Genomic DNA, 20,147 nt, shown 5'->3' on the forward strand with positions numbered 1-20,147 from the left:
AATGCTTTAGATAGGCGTTTTCTTCTTTTGTCTTGCTTAGAAAGCAGTTGGCGCCTGGTCCGACCCCCTCTCCACGATACCGCCCCTCTCCTTCGGTCAAGAGAAACGGCGCGCAAAGCGATGGAGGTGGAGACAGAGATGGATAAATGAGAGGCAGAGAGGTTAACCCGGAGGCAAATCTGAGCACTAAGTCAGGGAAAGTAGAGGAAAGTTTAAGAGAGCAAGTCGAGAGCTGATGCCTACTATACTTGGTAATACCCATTGCGTCGGTGAGAACGCTCTGGAGGGTTTCTCGCTGTCGTGTTCTTGTGGGCAGAAATGTATTTCCTTTATTTTTATCTTGTTTTCGGAAGTCCCCAAGGCAGATTATTTCCATGCTTTTGTTTCTGCCTTTGCCCTTTCATACTCTTGTTTTCTTATTTTGCCTCGTGATCTCGTGAAACTTGCTTCCATCTGTAGTGTCTTGTTGTTTTGTTTTCTCTTTCTTCATTTGAGATTTTCCGTGCAAACTTTTAGGATAGCGTACCTTTTTAGGGGCAAAGCTTTCCATCTTTGGCCACTAGTTAAGTAGAAGAAAACAGGAGACCGGAGGCTGCGGTGTGCGCTTAGTCGATGGAGAACTGCCTTAGCCACCCTCAGCGGAGCCCTGCACTAGGGGAACCGACCCTGAAGATAAGATGGAAGAATCCATCTGAAGCTGCAAAAACCGCTGTAAAATAGAGCAAATAAACGTTTTTCATCATCATCATCATTATTCACCTCAACTCCTCCTCCGCCCCCCCAAATAAAAAGAAAGGAAAAAGCATTGGAAGATGTATTCGTCCATCACTGGAGTTAACTATTCCGGAACTGGTGGCGCCAGGCCACGATGTTACTAAAAATTACAATAAATAAATAAATAAATAAATAAATAAATAAATAAATAAATAGACAAATAAATAAATAAATAAATAAATGTTTATTCGAACGTGTAGTTACGACAGTAATAATGCAGTCCGTCGTAGAGATTGTTCACAAAAAGAACATGGTTAATTTAGAATGTTTCAAACATTGCAAGTTTAGAGAACATACCAGGCGCGGAGGTCGACAGTTTAATATTGCAGCGAAATTAGGTTAAACTGCGCTGGAACGAGACAAAAAATGATATTACGCTTAACGACCGCACAACTTGACTTCTATGTGACGCGATCCTTTCATGAAGCGGTAATCAAATGCTATAATATCACGCGCGATGCACACAATTATCGTCATTGTAATCATATGCAACATGTAGTCTCATACAATGTATATGCAACGCTACAGGTCCCAACTTTAACGTCAGGCAAAGCTTAAGTTTATGGGCTACAGCGTTCAAAGGTTTGCCGAAACGCACACACAGCAGTGCAAACGAACGCGTACTGTAAAACGTCGATGGAGTGATGCCACCAGAACGAAGGCAATGCTTAATGCTTATCTAGGGAAGAATGCTAGGGACGTGTATGTAAGAGAAATACGGCACGCAAGAAGCAGTGGCACTCTCTAAAATAAATGGTTTCATTTAAATGTGAATGAGATTGTAAGTTTGTCTATAACCTACACTCTTAAATCCAACAAGGGTGTAAGAGTGTGAGTTACAGAGGGATTTTCACCCGTATTTACTGTAAAGTTTACTATTGTTCAACCATTTCGTTTCTACTTCTTTGACCTAGTGTAAACTGTTGCGTGCGCGGGCATACACTTGCGCTCACGTGCAACCGCATTTGCGGAGTGCTGAACGCACAGATAATCTCAACAAGCTAGTTAGCGTAGACACAACCGAGGGTGCGTGTTACTTTGGTGAAATGGTTAGAGCAACGGTCTTCTGAGCTGCGACACCTAGGTTCTATGCGGCAATTGGATATCCAATTCTTTTATTTTCTGTTCCTAAATTATTCCAAGCCGACGGCAGGCAGCGAAGTGTAAAACATGTTTACACCCTTGTTCACCATTGGGGCATAAATTATTTTGCAACGCAGCGCTACGCCGCGCAGCCCCCCCCCCCCCCGCCCCCCCGTGGCCAGCAGTGTTAGCGAAGGAAGCTGCACTGTAAATTAGGCAAACCACAATGCCCGAGTTTTACGCCACTAGGACCAATTGCCGGTAGACGTCAGCTGTCATTTGAATATCATCTGCGCATTTCCCGGAGCAGTTCTTAACAGCAAAATGTGCGCAATCAGAATGGTTTTAGGCAAGTCATGCCGAAATAAGGGCTATACGACAGACAATGCGCTCAAAGTCTGAGACATATGCCCCTTGTACATGAGGGGGCTCATATTTGTCGTATGAAGATGATATAGAAGATGCAGAACACATTTGGTGAGGCCTGCGCCACTCCGCTGGTGTCTCGGAGATAAGATAGATGGTATCGCGGGCTCGTTTCTTGTAGGCGAGCTAAAGAAAAGTTAACGACTTGCTTCCCGAGCCCGATAACATTGACTTATCAAACTCTATTAATTTGCTAAACTCATACGCGCATTAATGCCTGCTGATGCATCCCAAACATACAACCTTAGTCCTCACCTGCTACGGGCTTTCTTACATTGCTCATCGTGAGCACTTATCTTGAAACCTTGAAGGTGCAGCAATGTACTAAAGTGTCGTAGCCGTCTATGAACACAGTGTCAGGCGTACGCGTGGTTCAAACGAGCGCGCGATCGAGCGTCGGCGAACTTCTGCAGCGGCTACCGCAGGATGGCGTTGCAGCCGCTCCATCTCCGGAGCGCCCCATTGGTCCATAATCCCACAATAGCTTCTCTCTCGCTTTATTTCCCCCTCCGCCGCCAATCTAGCGCTCTTGGCCCGAACACTTCCCGAAGCATCAAGTAGATCGCGGCTGGCAATGTAGGCGCGTGAAAGCGCTAGGGAGCGCGAGCGGTAACTTTGTAGGCGACGCGCTCGCATCGACGTCTGCTCCTCGGCGTCTTCCCATCACTGAGCTTTGATAGCGGAAGTCGCCGAAACTCATCCGCGCATAGAAGAGGAGGTTCCAATATCATTTTCGCTCAAACTCGTCTTGGATGTAAGGGGAAAAAAAGCTCGACCAGAGGACTTCCGACGGGAAAGTGTGTCGTGGCAATACGAGAAGGAGCAGAAGTACTTCGATAACAGATAGCAGACGGCTTTCAAGTTGCCCGGAACTGGAGCTTTCCGGCTAATAAAGGGCGCGAACTTGTGACGTCACGATCTCTACTTTTTTGAAGACTCGGGTCAAGCATATTGCAAGAAAAGAGTTTGGGACTGCGAATCACGAACTGTGTCTCTCGGTTGATCGATGTATTCGTCACCCTGACGAGGTAAGCGCTTTCTCGTTGCCTTTCGCGTCCGACAATGCGTAATTGTCTCGACACCCTCGTGGTTTCGATGCGATCGCGAACGATCGCATCGACGTAAATGTGATTCACTGAGAATGACTGCTGAGGGAGTTGGAACGAATCAACGGAGAGAGAAAATAGCGCGAAAATTTGGCAGAGGACACGCGGGGTACATTCCGATGATTAACTTTCACTGGTGCATAAGCAGTTGTGCCTTGCATGCTTTTATGCCCTGGCGTTTCTTCAATCGTGCGTGTTCTAATTTTTGCGCTGTTGCTCTCACTTTCAACGTAGACGCGATGTAAATTTCAAGCGACGAGAGCGGACATTCCAGCGCGATATGAATGTCGATAATTTAGGATACGCTCTTAAGAGCGAAAATATTAAATGTTTCATTGAGTCGACTGATGAATGCAAGGAAGGCGGTTTTATTTTACCTCTCGGTCTCTTCTACAGCTTCCCACTTATTTTGAAAATATTTAGCTATGGAGCTACTGTTGTGCAAGTTTTTCGTGAATTAATAATAAGTTCAATTACTAAACTTTCTAAAACTGACAAATGCAACAAACGTACGCTTACAATAGACACAGAGGGAGACGTGCGTTGCCCAGGGCTGTAGCAGTGTTCATAAACCTATTCATAATATACTAGATGAACAAATGCCACAGAGTAGAAAGGACAATATTTACGCTGAATTCAATGTGAAAATCTGAATGAGCAAGCTGAAGTTGACAGTGTGAAATTCCACATTTCTTGCTGAGGCGCCTTTATTTTTATCTGCGATATATGATCACCTCCTCAAGTAGGATAATCGGGCGTCATGGTATGCACGGACAGATGTGGGATAAAAGTAGCTTTGCGCGTTAACTCTCCAAGTTGCTGTTGGAGAAAACATTTATGGAAGAACTTGTAGGAGCGAAAACGTGACACGCTGTTGATGACTCCAAATCCTTACCATCTCTCAAATACGTATTTTCGCACATAGGCCCCCGAAACGCGTTACTGAGGCTTGCACTGCCGTAACGTTTCCCTTTTCTTTCCGTAAAGTTATATAATAAATATTCAAGGGCATTTGAAGCATTACTTATCACGTAAAACGCGGCATGTGACATTGCGCAATACACTAAAATTTGAATGCCTTTGAACTTTATCTATGATGGACGCCCGAAGTCAGGAAACATTTTTGCGAGAAGTTGTGAAAGTATGAGATCCAGGCAGAAACACCGGAAGCGTCGTTTTGATTTGTCATTTAGAAAACATGAATGTTTACTCTGGCACATTTATTTTTCATTGGCAATGCATGAGTTCTGAGTTTCAGCAAAAAAAAAAAATTAGCATCGGTAGTCGTCTTACTAGACCTGAATGGCTTGCGTTATTTAACAGAACTGCTGCCAAGGCCATACTGTGGCTCGTATATTGTACTTACCCCTTCATTGAAACAACATCTATTTAATGTCACATAGAAATCCTCCGCAGAAACGTAGGAACCCGTGAGACAAGCTGAATACGTCTAAACGACGTCTGCCAAATGACCAAATGGTCGCTCGTTGGGCAGACGTCTTTTAGACGTATTCGGGTCACATTTTTACACATCCAGGGGGTTTCCAATGCGTGGCCGCGGAAGACAGACGGCGTCGCACGGACATGTCGGAGTGCTTTGCAGGGTGCTAAGAGGAGAGAGCACGGCATCGCTGAAACACTGGCGCAACGGTGCTCGCGCGTGTTCGAGTGAAGCCGTGCAGAGAGCTTTTCTTCGGGGCCAGCTCGAAATACTCCTGTTAAAATGAGGGTTAGACGCCGAAATATTCCCAGTACCGTAGAAGTGTGATGCTTTGGGCTAGTTGCTTTCGAATTTTACATTGTGTGGTACAGCGCGAAGCAGGGAGAAGGGACGTAAGAAAAAAGAAATGAGGACAAGCGTACTCGCAGTACACAACCTCCGAGCCGATTTTAATGAAGTTTGGCGAATTCGAGAGGACAAGAAAGAGAAGCACTAAATCAGTTTACACTGATAAAATATTTTCTGAAAATCTTACGTTAGCTTTCTTTTTCTCGCGGTAACGGCTAGATTAGGCCAGAGAAAATAAAGGTCAAGGGTAATATTTTTTTTTAATGATTTCGCTCCAGATCCCCAGGGCCGGTACGTCAGTGTGAGGTCAAGGAGTACAAAGTATTGCCACGTTGCAGTGACGGTGAAGAACCACGCAGTACGAAAACCGTGGGTCACGAATTTATTGGACGAATCGGTGACTGGGAGACAAAAAGGAAACAAAGGAAAAAAAAATTAACGGGCACTCGCAGCAACAACTGTAGCGGCGAGTGAAGTCGCCTGTCGTCAAAACGTGGTCTCTGCTATTTCTATCGGCTATTTATACATGGCTCATCAGATATACCAAGTTCGTTGTTGGTGGTCTCATTGGTGCTAAATTTGCGCTACCATTTGCGTCACGTGCGCTCTCTGATTGGACAATACGTTCTCTCTATGGAATCGGTGACGACATTCGGGAAGGTTTCGATTCATGAAGGCGGCGTGTTGCGCCCAGGGCGAAAACACTGTAATTGCGGTGAGGCGGCGAAAACAACGGTGACCAGAAAGAAAAACGATGAACAATGCACGGCTGTCAGTATGTTTGTTTGTTAGTAATTACACTTTATTTATTTAAATTGTGTGGGCCGCTAGGGCTTAAGCATAAGTTCCTTGCTACGTGTCATGTTCCATTTGTGGCTCCTTCAGAATGCAGTGCACCCTAATTTTACCCTTAAACATTTACCTGGCACCTGTCACACACCGTCAAAGTCCATGACGTCTAGGCTTCCTGGTGCGAGAAATTCTGTGCGGCGTCGCCTTGGAAAATTCACTTTTCTTTGATAAAAGCTTGACTTTTCTTTCTGATCCTCTTCCGTCATACCAAAGGCTATTCTTGCGATAAGTGTAGTGTTTTCGGTATGTAGAAGGTCAAATTTACTAATACCGGCGGAATCATTTTCCCCCTTATTGTCTGCTAAGAACCGCAACTTCTATTCTAACGACAGTATCCAGCCCAATTTTTCGTTTAGGGTGTCAATTTCTTTTCACAAAAATTGACATAAGTCGATATCTAAAAGAAAAGACTGCAGTCTATAGTTTCAAAATTCTGGCTCTGCACCAATGAAAGAGAGATAGCAGTTCTCTAAGCAGCATCGGTTAGACAGAGAGAGAGAGAGAAAGAGACAGAGAAAGAGAGAGAGACAGAAATTGTAGTTTTGTTAATGCGTGCTGCAGATGTTTGCGCACCTGTTAAAGCATCTAAACCGGAAAAAAATTTAATATACACGCTACCGCTTTATTTCCATTTCTTACAATGCTACTATGGTTTTACAAGAGTCCTACTCACAAATTAGTACCAGCGTATTTTGGTATACTGCAAAAAAGCACGAACTTCTTCCCCTTTAACATGTGTCAGTAGTTCCAGTTTAGACATTTTAGACCGCACCTCTTAGGCGCCAGCTTCTGCGTTGAGCGTCGGCGTCCCTCGGCGTAACCGAGCGAACGAGTCCAGCGAAGGATGAGAGAGGGAACGCGGAGTGCAGCGGGGGATGAGAGACGGCGAGAGCGAGCAGAGCGCGAGGAGGAAAGCGGAGGAGGAGGGTGCAGTGGAAACATGAGGAGGGAAGCGGAGGAGGAGAGTACGGCCAAAGGGTGAGGAGGAAATCGCAGTGGCGCACGAGACGTGCTCTAGAGCGGCGGGCAGGCGTGCCTCGAGCGCGCCCACACCGATCCCACATACGGAAACAGAGCGCAGTGGTGGCCTTCGGACTCACGGCGCATGCGCAACTTCACCTGCGCCGCCGCTAGAGAATGCACTCCCGTGTTCACGCTTTCTATCTGAGCAATGAGCGACGAAACCATTGCAAATGCTTTGTCCGCCGCTGCTGCTAAACGAGCTGCCCGAGCAGAGGTTCAGCACCGTCGCCAATTGGACTGTGTCGTTGAGAATCAAATTCTTTGCCGCGATGTATCGTGAATTCAAAACACCTAAAGACCTGCGCTGAAAATTCGCATTAGGGAATATTGTGATCGTCGGTGCTATATATATATATATATATATATATATATATATTAATATTTGTTATTGCTCAGTTACAGAAATGTACTAACAATATTTGCATTTCTTTGGAGTTTGCAATTTTTCAGGAATTTGTTTCTTTGATGGCTCAAATTAAATATATTGTAGAGAGGTGTGGAGAGGTGAACGATATATTTAGATTGGGTATTTGCATCATGTATCAATATTGCCAATCGGCTCAGGACGCTAGGCGCGCCTTCATCATCTTCGATCTTGCCGCAGCCTTGTGGGCAGGGCTGAAAAACTGTCCCGTGATAATAACCTCACTGCTAACGATATGCATAAACTTTTTTTTCGATGCATCAAAGTTTATCAAGGTCGGCTTAAAGGTGGTGACTGCTGAGAAAAAAAATTTCTCTGTTCATATATATATATATATATATATATATATATATATATATATATATATATATATATATATATATATATATACACACATTTGTTTATATTCACATTTCGTGGTTCCAATCCTACAGATACGAGCTCCCGAGGAAAAAAGTTTGCTTAAGAACAGTGCAGCCTTAATGTTCCAAATCACCCATGCATTTTCAATGCTGTTCCCGACACACGCCTTGTGTTTAGAAATGGGAATAAGTAGAAATAGACATAGAAATTTACAAATAGCTTGTGAACAGAGAGCGCGATCTTCGTGCTCGAGCTGGGTTTCTGAGAAAGAAACAGATATTACTTGGACAAGAAATTGCTACGCATACCGAAATTAGAAGAAAAATGCAGTAAACAACTTTGCAGACTAATGGCGAGTATACGGTTCGTTTTCCAAATTACACACACAAAAAAAGAAATGTAATAAGTGCAGATTGTAGGAATGCAAGCCCCATAGCGATTAATGCGTGGCCATAGCGACCAGATTAGGTGCAGCAGGTGAAGCTCGCAGAGAGCACGGGAAGTTTAGCACGAGTCTGCGTAATGTAAGATAGGGATGTCAAGGCACCACTGGCTTTGGGACAAAGGAAAGGGAACGACCAGCCCGAGGGTTAAAGGTCGGCAATGAGAGAGATGCATGGTGGGGCGCTGCACCTTATGAAGCTATTCGAAACTGTTTCTATTTCATTTCTGCAATCAGCCCTCCACGATTGGTCATACAGATTTCTGGCTACCTCACCTCCCCCTTCCCCCCCCTCCCGCTTCATTTCGCTTGTCTGTCATGCGACGTCAGGAAAGATCGTCAGGTTTATCTACTTTCACTGCTCCAGGTCAGCACAAACGAAACCCTCTCCCTTCTGTGTGCTCCTCGCATCTTGTCAGCCGATTAGATAAGAAAAACCTGTCAAAGTAGGCAACGTTATTTGCTTTGAAAGGAAACAAAAGTGACAAACAAGACGGGGCACAGTTCTACGGGGCGGTTCAAGCAAAGCTGCGGGTCACCGCCCGATGCTTGCGTCCGGGTTTACGTAAATTCGACGTCGGGAGACTGAAATAGAAACAGGTCGGAACAGTTTTACGTCACAGGGCCCCGGGGGACGTTGTGAAGTTCCAGAGTGTCAAAACTGCTGACGAAAGACGCGAAGGCGTGCGGCACATCATTTCGGCAGCAACCTGCTAGAGGACGATGCGCGCCGCCATGTTCAGACAAATGTGTCTCGATCAATGTAGCGAATTTTGCGCGTCCAGTAAGAACAAGAAAAAAAAAAGTCGCGGACAAGGCATTGCAGCTCACGTGAGTTCCAATCAGACCGACCCTTGGGGGGCCTTGTACACCAGTACGCGTATCTAATACGCAGGTAAATTAACCAACCAGGATAACCGGACAACCGTAAAAGAGAAATACAGTCAGGAGACGAAACCCAGTAGAGACCGGCTGAGCGACGTCGGTCAGTTCGGAACCAGCAGGCACGACTGAAACACGCTCGCAGCGATGATTAGCGCATGGAAGCTGTGCTCTTCTCGGTCACTTGCAAGCAGTACCGCCATCCTCGGAAGATAGTTTCCCCTTAAATTGTATAAAGAAATACCCTGGATCTCCCTAAGTTTTTGTAATATACACTTGCTAAGATTGCCAATATCCTTTTATTTTAAAGATATATTTTTTCGTATGCAAGTATGCCGAAATTGTACAATTTTAATTTGGTGGCAAGCTTGATTTATAAATTTGAATAATGATGTTGCAGTGCAAGCCGCGCTAACCCAGAGTTACCAGTGCTGACAACACAGCTTCCTGGTTGAAGCTACATTCCCAGAACAACACACGAGCACGTTTACATTCGCTCCACATGCAAAACAAATTTGAACAGCAATCTGAGCAGACTGGCACGGAACCTTGTTTGAACTGTAAGGAAGCTGGCCTCGGACTACGCCGGATTACATTATGTAGCAATGTCAGAAAGGGTGTGTGTCCCTTCACAATACCAATATAAAGAATGTGCAATGAATTTTGCTTACGTGCTCTGATCCGACCTAGCAGCACCACGCTTGCTCGCTTACCCCCTTCCCTATGCCGAAACTCACCAAAACACGTGACCCCCGGTACTCTGCAATGTGAGTCTGTTCTGCCTATGGACGGTAAAGTTGAGTGCACTCTCGGCTACGCAGTGCCTGGACCGCCTAGTTGGGCTCAGCTCTTGGTATACCGGGTTTCTCAGAGGGCACTTTCAAACATCTTCAAAGGTCGCCTGTAGCTGATAGCACAATTCTAGTCACGAACGGGCCTACTCGAAGAGGCCACATTACTTGCACAAAAAACTGAAATGCATAATCGACTAATCAACAAAAATTCACTAATTAGGTTGTTAAACCTTTACTTTGTAGCTCATATTGCAATTTACGCATTCTAGCCTTGGAGTTTGCGAGGCCGATCCACTTAGAACGCATTCTCAGGGTGACACTAGATTTGAGATACTGATTCTCGAACTTTGAGGAGAAATGCAATGGCGTCCCAATTACTTTCTTAACAAAACGTTGTCATATATATTCAGCCACAAAAGTAACTGGAACGCCTATGCACGAGGTGTGAGGTGGGGAGGGCCACGCTCCTCCGCGGCGTCTGCTGCTGAGGTCAGTCCACGGTGCCACTGAGTGTGGCGGGGATGACACTGCTCCTGCAAGGGGCGATGGCGAACCCCTACGAGTAAGGCTCGATGTGACGCTCCCTGGGGTGTTATCGCCGCCGATACTGATGGTAGTACTTCCCTACGACAATGGGCGCTCTCGTCGTTGTTGCAACGAAAGCGTGAGATGGAAAGCACCGTGCCGCGCAAGACGGGCTGTGCAGCCACGATGGCTGCGATATGGCGCCCGAGTAGCGTGCGTCGTCTCTATGGAAACAAAGCGTTGCATGAGCGGAGCTCTGTCTGCTGCGGCCGCTGCGAATCGCACCCGCGCGTTACCCACGCGCTGCGTCTCGTGATCTCCCGATAATAGCGAGGCAGACGCGCCACACCGTTCCGTTTGGTACGTGCTGCACGAGAAAGATTGTACGCGCCAGCCATTATATCGCGAACTGAAAACACGTGCAGAGCGGTGCTCTAAGTTCCCAAAAGGGAGTAACGTATGCGTCAGTGAATTCTTTTTTTTTTTTGCCCTCCTCGTCATAGGACTTTTCCTTAAATTTAGAAAATGTTTGCTATGCAAGACATAGAATCCCTAGACCTAGCGAAATTTCCCTAGCGTTGGCAGCACTGCTTAGAAGGTATATGCGCTCTAGGGTGGCCAACTGAGAAGACAGCGCTTAGGACTAGCTAGTTACAGGATGACACGGAGCGCTAGCGCACCATGTCTTTTTGGAGGTCCATCAGCATGGTGCTGGTTACATGTTAAACTAATTAAAGTTCCTGAGGTTAGTGCTACAGAAAACACGCAAAATAAGGTTCAGAAAAGAATTGTGAACGTAATAGCCTATAAGCTATTATTTGAACGCATAAGAAAACCCTTTTGTTTCCTAGGATAGTGATGTGGTGATCGCTTTCAGGACGGCGACTATTCGTGTTTGAGCTGAAAGGGCGGACATCCGCAGGACGTTCCTTGCACACCATTCGAATCTAGACATACAAAAAAATTGGCGGATCCCACGCACCGTCGGGATCGATGTAAGCGAAGCCGAAATTTGACCTCCGCGACCGGGATCGAACCGCGACCTCAAGCTGCTGCAGGGCGACGGTGTAGCCACTGGACTATCTCGGTGGTGTGAAGTAAGTAAACTCCACCACTGCTCCTTTCTTTCCCCACATACGGTGTTCGTCCGGCCCCTCACCTTAACGCATTATCACCTGTGATAAAGCTGCCGGTGCTATATTCATCAAATTTTGCACGCCATGTAAGAATAACACAAATATTACGTCCTCGAAAAATTATCGAGAAATATTGATTGGTTCTTAGGTTACAATGGTGTACTGCATTTAGTACACTGGGTGCATGGGGTTTCGATTGCCAAGACGCTTGTCAGTGCACTCCTACCTCTTCATATGAAATTTTCGAACCGCCCTCTTTCGAGCTATAAAGTAGCCTGTTGCACTTCCGAAATCTTTTTATGATGCTCGGGCGTGACAAAGTTGGCATCGCAGCTGTCTTCCAATTTTTTTTTTTCCGGGGGCAGCGACCGTGACCATCCGCCATGAACGTTCAAATACACATACATCACATGAAACCAACAAACAGTGACACCGAGGGGCACATAGAGGAAATTACTTCTGCCTAATAAATGAACTAAAGAAACGGTAAATTAATGAAAACGAAAGTGGATGAAAAAAAAAACAACTTGCCGCAGCTTCGCAACGATCCCACAACCTTCGCATATATAGTAACTCTCAGAAGGCAAGGCAACGCCGACATCACGGGTGCGGCTATGTCCTTCTCACTATTGCTGTTTCAATGAAGCCATTCTCGTGGAACATTGTTGAAGGCTTTACTAACCTACACTAATTGCTGACGTCCAAGGCATCGGTGTTGTGGTCGTCACCTGCCTCCTCATCCGCATCTTCAGCCGGTTCTCGCGGCACAATCACAACATCGATTCATGTTTGCTGCACTCTCAATTGTATCGAGAGCATCGCGCAAGGGAGAAAACGGCATCCTCAAAACGGCCCTCTCAGTTCATGCTGGAACACAACTAAAGAAAAGAAAGCGCCAATTTGTAACTGCTAACACCCGCTCTACTATATCAAGTACACCAAACATTCAATGCGTGTTCTGTTTCTCGAAATGAAGCCACAGATTCTTCGGACTCTTTCTCAGGCGCCCAACATATGTACTAAACACTATGAAAAGCACAACGCAAATATGTAAAGCAGGCGAGCGCAAATACATGAAAAGCAAGCACACATCTGAATTCGTCAGGTTTTCTGCAGTATTGCTTGAGTTGGGGGCGAGAAATTTTTTTAGGTATACATTGAACAGTGGATCCCACCCAGCTTTGGTGTGTATGTGTACGCGCTCCGGGTACAATAAACGGAAACAGCTGAAAGGAACTATTCAGCTGTTGACGCACAGGACAACGCTGGCGTTGTCCCGCGCGCGTTTCTGTTTCTTGTAATCGCGTCGATGGGTGCCGGAAGCCCCTATACTGTCATCCTGCACCAAATGGCCCAGCAAACCACGCTACACAATTCAGCCGTTCAAAAGGTAGGCACGCGGAACACAAGTGTACCAGTTCCGGTAAAGTGGGCGCTAATGGGCAATAAAATGACTTTCGAATCACTCAGGCAATAGTGAGTGCTACACATGAGCGAGCAGACTTGAGCACTTTAGTTTGTCATAGAGCTATAAACCAACGTGAGAAGTCAACGCAGCGACACATTTCGTGGGGACAGTTATAGGCGTCGTTAAACTTCTGCACGACAACGGAGGACCGGTGGGTCTACAAGGACGACTGTTTTTGAATCGGAAACATTTTTGCACGACTCGAGTGCTTCGCACCCGCGTTTTTCGGTGATTAGCAGCCGGGCCACGGATGGCGAGGGTCTTTTATTCGGCGGCCAACCGAACAACCAAAGCCGCCAGCATAACGACCGGCAGATTTGCGTTCCGTTGGCGCGGAGGAGTAATTTTACAGCTGTTGGGTGTAGGACGCCGAAAGCCGTCGCCCTCGAAACGTCGACGAGTCGCCGTAATTAAAACTTTTCCTTATTGATCCCTAATCTCGCTCACGCTCGAAAAGAGAGCTCGCGGTAGCACTTCCTCGCTGGAACGTGAGCGCATCGATCTCGAAAGAGTCATTAATTTTCTTCGCGGCACGGAAAAGTCGAGGAAATGTCAGGGCTATATACAACCAAAACAGGAGAAAAAGAAGGAAATACAGAACGGAGCTGAACAATCCCGTGCGACACGTTTCCGCTATATATTCCCCTTCGTTTTGCAGTACTAAGTACGTGTTAAATATGGCCCAGCGCGCAGCCTGTTAATTACAAACCGAATAGGGCTTGCGGCAGAAGCTCCCCAACATAGCGTGCCACCATACCTTTCATGCCCTGCTAGTTGCGTAAGCTTGATATATGGTTCTTAAGTTAAAGGAACTGTCTCGTAATACGTCTCACGCGCTTGCGCACGAATGAAATATCGCACAGTGGAAGGCGAGGTTGTGTTGTGAATTACGAAACTTTGCAGCGTTGCTGAAGAACTCAAAGGTTCGCGCCGACCCGTGGCCTCGGCACGGAGAGAGAGAGAGAGAGAAAAAAAAACTTTATTTTCATGTTCGGTGGTAACGTGGAAAGGCCCTCAGTCCAGAGCCACGAGGTTTCTGCCTGGAATGCCGACCAGGATTAGGTCTATCAAAAAAAAGAAGGAAACAAAGTTTGTGTGCTCTCATTTGGATATAGTTCATAATATTAGACCCCATTTTTTTTTACGAATTCTTCATAGCTCCCGTGTTAACTGCAAGACGTTGTACTGCAACATACTTATTACAGATCCCATGCCTCTTTCGCCAGCTATGCGGCAATGCACTATTGGAGATGTTTACAGTGATTGCATGGGAGACCAGGTTAGCGGAAAGTGCGGAGGACAGTAGCAACGCTCATGGCGTCATCTTCTGGTGCATCTGTTAAACGACCAATCGTTGCTATGAAGGTTTACGCGTGTTATTTGTGGGCCCTGTTGTAATTGAAAGAAGACCCTGCGTGTCGGTGACTACGTAGCCGGCGACGCATCGCGCGAACGTTCAAGTCGAACGTGGTTAGCGAGCGTGCTTAGCGAACGTGGTAACACTCCGTGCGACGTCTGCGATTAAACTGTTGTTGATTCACGCTATCGGCGCGTTAAAAACGGGTACACAGACACGAAACACAGGGAGGAGACGCATGTACAACAATCGCTTTGTGCCTACTTTCTATCGTGATGGTAATGTGGATCCAGAATTACTACCAACTAGCTCATTTATTAGCCCTTCTCCTGCTTCGTCTGCGACGTCATGATATTCTTTCGAGGACAATTGATACGTTACATTAAAAAAAAAATTGTGGCGTTTTACGTGCCAAAACCACTTTCTGATTATGGGGCACGTCGTAGTGGAGGACTCCGGAAATTTTGGCCACCTTGGGGTTCTTCAACGTGCACCTAAATCTAAGTACCACGGGTGTTTTCGCATTTCGCCCCCGTTGAAATGCGGCCGCCGTGGCCGGGATTCCATTCCGCGACCTCGTGCTCAGCAGCCCAACACCATAGCCGCTGAGCAACCACGGCGGGTCTATCCACATACTCTTCTTGCACAAGAAATTGTGATGTTAGAATCATTGACAAAATAAAGATGAAGAAAACACACAAAAGAATATGACAAGCGACAAACAAATGCGCCGACCGACAAACAAGGAAGCTCTCGGCAGACGGCGTTTATGGAAGCGTGGACGTTTCGCGAAGGCTTCAAGACGACAGGAGGTTTTTACGAGGCCTAACTTCGCCGTTCAGTTCGCTATGCCTCCCGTTTCTTATACAGTGGAGGCCACTTTTATTTTTTTTCTTTTTGCCAGCTCGGTCCTTCACGTGTGTAGAAGAAAGAACAACGCCATCAGCGTACGGAACATCCATTTTCTCGGTTGTCGGTGTACGGGGAGGCCGGGAGGGGGCGCGGTCGTCGGAACTGCCGGAATGACTTGGATTTTTTTTTTTTTTGCTTCTTTCGTTTCTAAGCGCGTCTTCCCCGCACAGCAAGAGGCCACGCGGGGAAAGACACCGCCCGCGAACGCAGCGGGAAGAAGACAGGCGCGAAGCCCATAACGGGGCCATCGTACGCGGCAATTCCACGCCGTCTGTCTGGATCGCGGAGAGGATTGCCCGGTAGGAGGAAAGGAATTCCAGCAACAGTCGAGCTGAGAAAGTGTTCATTCGCTTTGGCGATGCCCTTTACGGCACCGAGGAAGTGACCTTTAGCAATTCGCGCCTCTTTCTCTTTACCCTGGCAACCTTCCGTCTACACGGCTCTATCGTTCATTTTCTTTTGTTTCCCACGTTTTTTTTTTGTTCTTGTGCTGAGGACTACCGACGGCCGCTAGCAAATCCATCAGCCGGCAAGAGGCTTTCTTGTGGCTTTTCAGTGCGCAGGAAATTCATTCGCGTAAAACAACAAACGGATTAGCGAAAGCCTCCGGACTGTAGGAATTAAAATCAAATTCTGCGGTATTATGGCGCCGAAACCAGGATTGCAACGTGATCGACGCCGTAGTTGGGGGAGACTCGGGTTTAATTTTGACCAACTTGTGTTCACAACATGGACCTAAATCTTAGTACACTGGAATTTCTTGCATTTAGGCCTCATCAAAATACGGCCTCCGTGGCCGGGGTCGAAAACGCAACGCCACAGTCACTAAGCTGTTCAATGACAGCCGCGATGCAGGTTTATCCGCGCAGTCGACTTTAGCAGCGAAAGAAAGAGAGAGATAGAGAGAGAGAAAAAGAAAAACCAAGCGTTAGTGACATTGTGAGCGACGCACAGAAACAATCTTTCTTCTTCTTCTTTTTTAGGAAGGTTGCCCGACGAACGAATGTTGCAATCTGCGACAGAACTGCACAAAGAACTCCGAGCGCACACGAATCAACTAAATTTGCTTCGTACGTAAGGTGCAGCGAGAACCGCTGAAAACGCCCGTGCATCCAACGTTGCAAGTCGAGAGGGCGGCCCGCACTCAAACAATATGTTCTCATCAGTCCCCGCCTTGAACAGCATAGCACGCCGGCATTGCGCCACCAGGCGGACGTCTCCAAGATTCATCAAAGAGCCGCCTCTCAATTGCACTCTCCGTTCCACTCTTTCGGGGACGTTCTTTCGGTCCCCTTCTCGCGAACCTGCGTTGTTCCTCCTCGAGCAACCGTTCTTGGTTGCTCTTCAGGAACGCTCGGAATGCCGAAGGAACGTCGAGATCAGGCTACAACTTCGCCGTCGCTCCGTGATGAAGTGAGAGTAAGTGTTTTACCGTGCGCGCGCGCGCGCCTGTGTTGGAAGACAATATAGGACGTTTCTTCCGTGCTTCGAGAGGCGCCGTGGATACGTGACACGTGGCCCCGTGATCGCAGAGCGCGCGACGTAGCCGGGGTCGTCACGTCGGTAGAACGAGTTTACCGATAGATGCGACAACCGAGCCTAACCTGTTTTACGAGGTATCAGGGAGGGACACTGTCAGAGCAGTGTAGCGCAATATAAGGCGGGCTGACCCGCAATGAGTAATGTGACACGCGCTTCGCTGACAGTGCCTCGACTTGCGTAACCGCTTGAGGAGGGGTGTCTTCATTAAAGGTGACAGTGCGACGTGACCCTTTTTTCTTTCTTTCTTTTTTTTTGTCGCGTACGATGCAACATTTGCCGGCGGTAAGTGCGACATGCTACCCAGGCTTCTCTTACATGCTGACGTCACTGTGACGTTTAGCGTCAAGCTCTCTCTCTGACTTGTCAGGTGCACTTTCCGTCGGCTTAGCACAGATTGTCGAGATATTTCAAAATCACTGAAAGAGAAAAAAAATTAACAAAAGAAGAAGAAAAAAGAACAAGAACAAAACAAAGGACCCGGAAAAAAATGTTCTTCACCGTCTTCGACCTTTAAAAAAACAGCGAACTACGTTTCCTGGTATAGCATAGCCCACTTTTACGCATCTTTCGAGCTTCACCGAATTTAGAGAAACGACGCCAGGGACTTTGCTGTTCACTCTAGCTCGACGCGATGACGTGTATTTTGAAACTGCCTTCAATCAAATTTTCAGGGAGGGAAGTGTGCAGCCAAAAACTCAGCCCTCGTTTCTCTTCAGACGACGGACAAAAACGTACGCTCGTAAGTTCTTGAAGTTGGTTGGTTAGACGCAAAGCGTTCAGCAATACGAAAACCTACCCTCCTAATAAGAGCTTAACCTGCGTTTCGGTAGAAATACTCATGAGCATAGGTTGGTAGAATTTATTGCAGCATCAATCTGCAATCGTCTTCTGAATGATGCAAAGCTAATAGCTTAATACGGGTGCTTAATCACTGATTATCGATCGCACGAATTAGCTTCCCGTCCTTGCTGCAATTTTTCTCGAGTTCGTTATGTAACATGTTGTACGCCGTATGCCCACAATTCTGCATTTCGTTCCACGAACCCGCCGCTACGCGCGTTGACTACAGGATGCAAGTGTTTTTTTTTTTCTGCTTGTGCGTGTGTGCGTGCGTTTGTATTGCATATTTCTAATAAAACTTCAATAGCAAAAAAAAAAACAAATAAATGTTTATCACAGGCACTCTTGCTTTCATTTGTCGCATAAACAACGTTATCGACACTTGGAACGGAGTTCTAGCGCCTGGGGAAGCACGCTCGTCCCGCCGAAGTGTCGTAGCTAAATGAATCGGGGAAGTGAAACTTCCTGTATGCGAGCTTCCTCAACGCAACAGCACCCGCGTAATGGTCACCGAAGCCTGCCGCAGTTGACCTCACGACGCCAACTCCGAGTAGCTTCCCGAAAAGGGCCAGTTTCCAATTACGGCGGGCGACGCCCACTCACCCCCATCGGCCCGGAGCATGTCCGTCGCACAGGTTCCATCGCAAGCGTCAACAGCGCCCCCACAGCCTACGGCGGTGCTCCATCAGCGCTGACACTAAAAGGTCGCTGATCACGTGTTCATTAACCCGGTCCGCGTGGCGTGCATGGCTAACGGCTAGCGCGGTGCGTTCTCCCGTGTGACGCGGCTGTAATGGGCGTCTTAACGAACCGGCGATAGAGGACGGTGCGCCCTGTTGCGTGTGTCACGTGCATGCAAATCACCGCGAGCGAGGAGCTCGCGCGATGCCTCCGCTGCTGCGCGGACCGTTTCCATGAAACTGGGCGTCCAGGACCCGGCGGCAGACGCTGGACGGGCTGCACTGTTTGGTTGCGCTCGTTAATTAAAAGAGTTGGGAAGCAGATCTCCCGGCTGCTCTGTGATGTGTAGCAAATAATGGGCCGAGTTGCGAGAGAGAGAGAGAGAGAGAGAGAGGTCATAAGGGAAAGGCAGGAAGGTTGACCGTTCTTAGCACGGTAGGCTAAGCCCCGGGCTTACCATAGGGGAAGTGGGAAGGGGGATGGAAAGAGGACAAGGAAGAAAGAAGTTCGCTGGTAGGCACTGTCGCGTTTGCGTGGAGACGTGGGAGTCACGATAAATTTAGGGGCTGAAGCCCGCTGCAGAGGAATAAGACAATGTGATACCGCGAGTTTTTTTCGGGGGGTGGGGGGAGGGGGGACGACGCCTCGATCGTTACGGTCGCGCCTATATAATGGAGCTATTTCGAAGAGAAGGCGTGTACCCTACATACCACCGACAGAAGACAGGTGTTCGCGAATGTTCGAAAGTTTCGAATAACGCGCCGTGGTATTGCTCTACGTGATCTGATCTGCGAATCAAATGACCAATATTCTTGAAAACAAATATTTCAAGTCACCAACTCTAAGCGGTGAAGCGTAAACTTGGAGCAAAATAAAAGAAAAGTTTAATTTCACACAGATAGCAATAAACCACGCGATACTACGTATAGAGGAGCAAGGCGTCGCTAAAGGGGTCAGACTTCTCCGGCTAAGCCGCTCTCAATATTTCAACTCAGTCCAGAGTGTGCTAATAAATTTGTTTCATCCTATTGTAACATTTGTACTTTCTGTAAACAAAGCTTGAGAACGTGCACTGTTATGACAGAAACCTTCTAACGCTGTGGATATACTAAGGTGCTAAGATCAATTATAGTAATAACGAAAACTGCGGTTCAATACTCGAAAACTATTCGAAACGTATTCAGCGTTTGAGTCAATCCGATTCGCTTCTAGTTCTGTTCGGTTCGTATTGGTTTCGGGCTTGAAAACTACGGTTCGCACACCCATAACGATACAGCATCAGATGACCCTACGTAAGTGGAAGAGCACGTGTACCAGGAAGGGAGCGTTAATATTGTCAATGTGACGTCGGTGCCTTGGCGCAAGAGGGAAGAAAAAAAAATCTATGGGCACTTTACTGTGCTAAACTGCGATAGGCGAAAGCCTATCTACGACTGCCTCTGCTGGCGTTTGAACTGTTCTCCGAACGGACGCCGCCGTGGTCGCGAGCATGGGATGCAGTCACAGCCGTAGGGCTGCAAGGCTTGTCACCGATGTGCGCGCACCCACACGCGCATATCCCCACTCTCCCCCGCGCCCTCTCGCACAGCGCTACTGGCATGGCGCCTCTTCTCCTTGCTCCCCTCGCCGGTGATCACAGCTTTCCTGCGTCCACCACGGACGGCGCCCGGACACTCATGAGCCACTGAAGGCTTACGCCTTAATACGAGGACTGGTTCGGTCGCAACC

At 47.4% G+C, this 20,147-nt stretch overlaps 1 pseudogene; it reads left to right on the forward strand.

Moving 5' to 3' along the window:
• Positions 1-2,907: 2,907 nt before the first annotated feature.
• LOC142591023 (allatostatin-A receptor pseudogene) overlaps positions 2,908-20,147 on the forward strand; it is an 88,848-nt pseudogene continuing 71,608 nt past the window's right edge.

Source organism: Dermacentor variabilis, chromosome 8, assembly GCF_050947875.1.
Source record: "Dermacentor variabilis isolate Ectoservices chromosome 8, ASM5094787v1, whole genome shotgun sequence".
Taxonomy (NCBI): Eukaryota; Metazoa; Arthropoda; class Arachnida; order Ixodida; family Ixodidae; genus Dermacentor; species Dermacentor variabilis.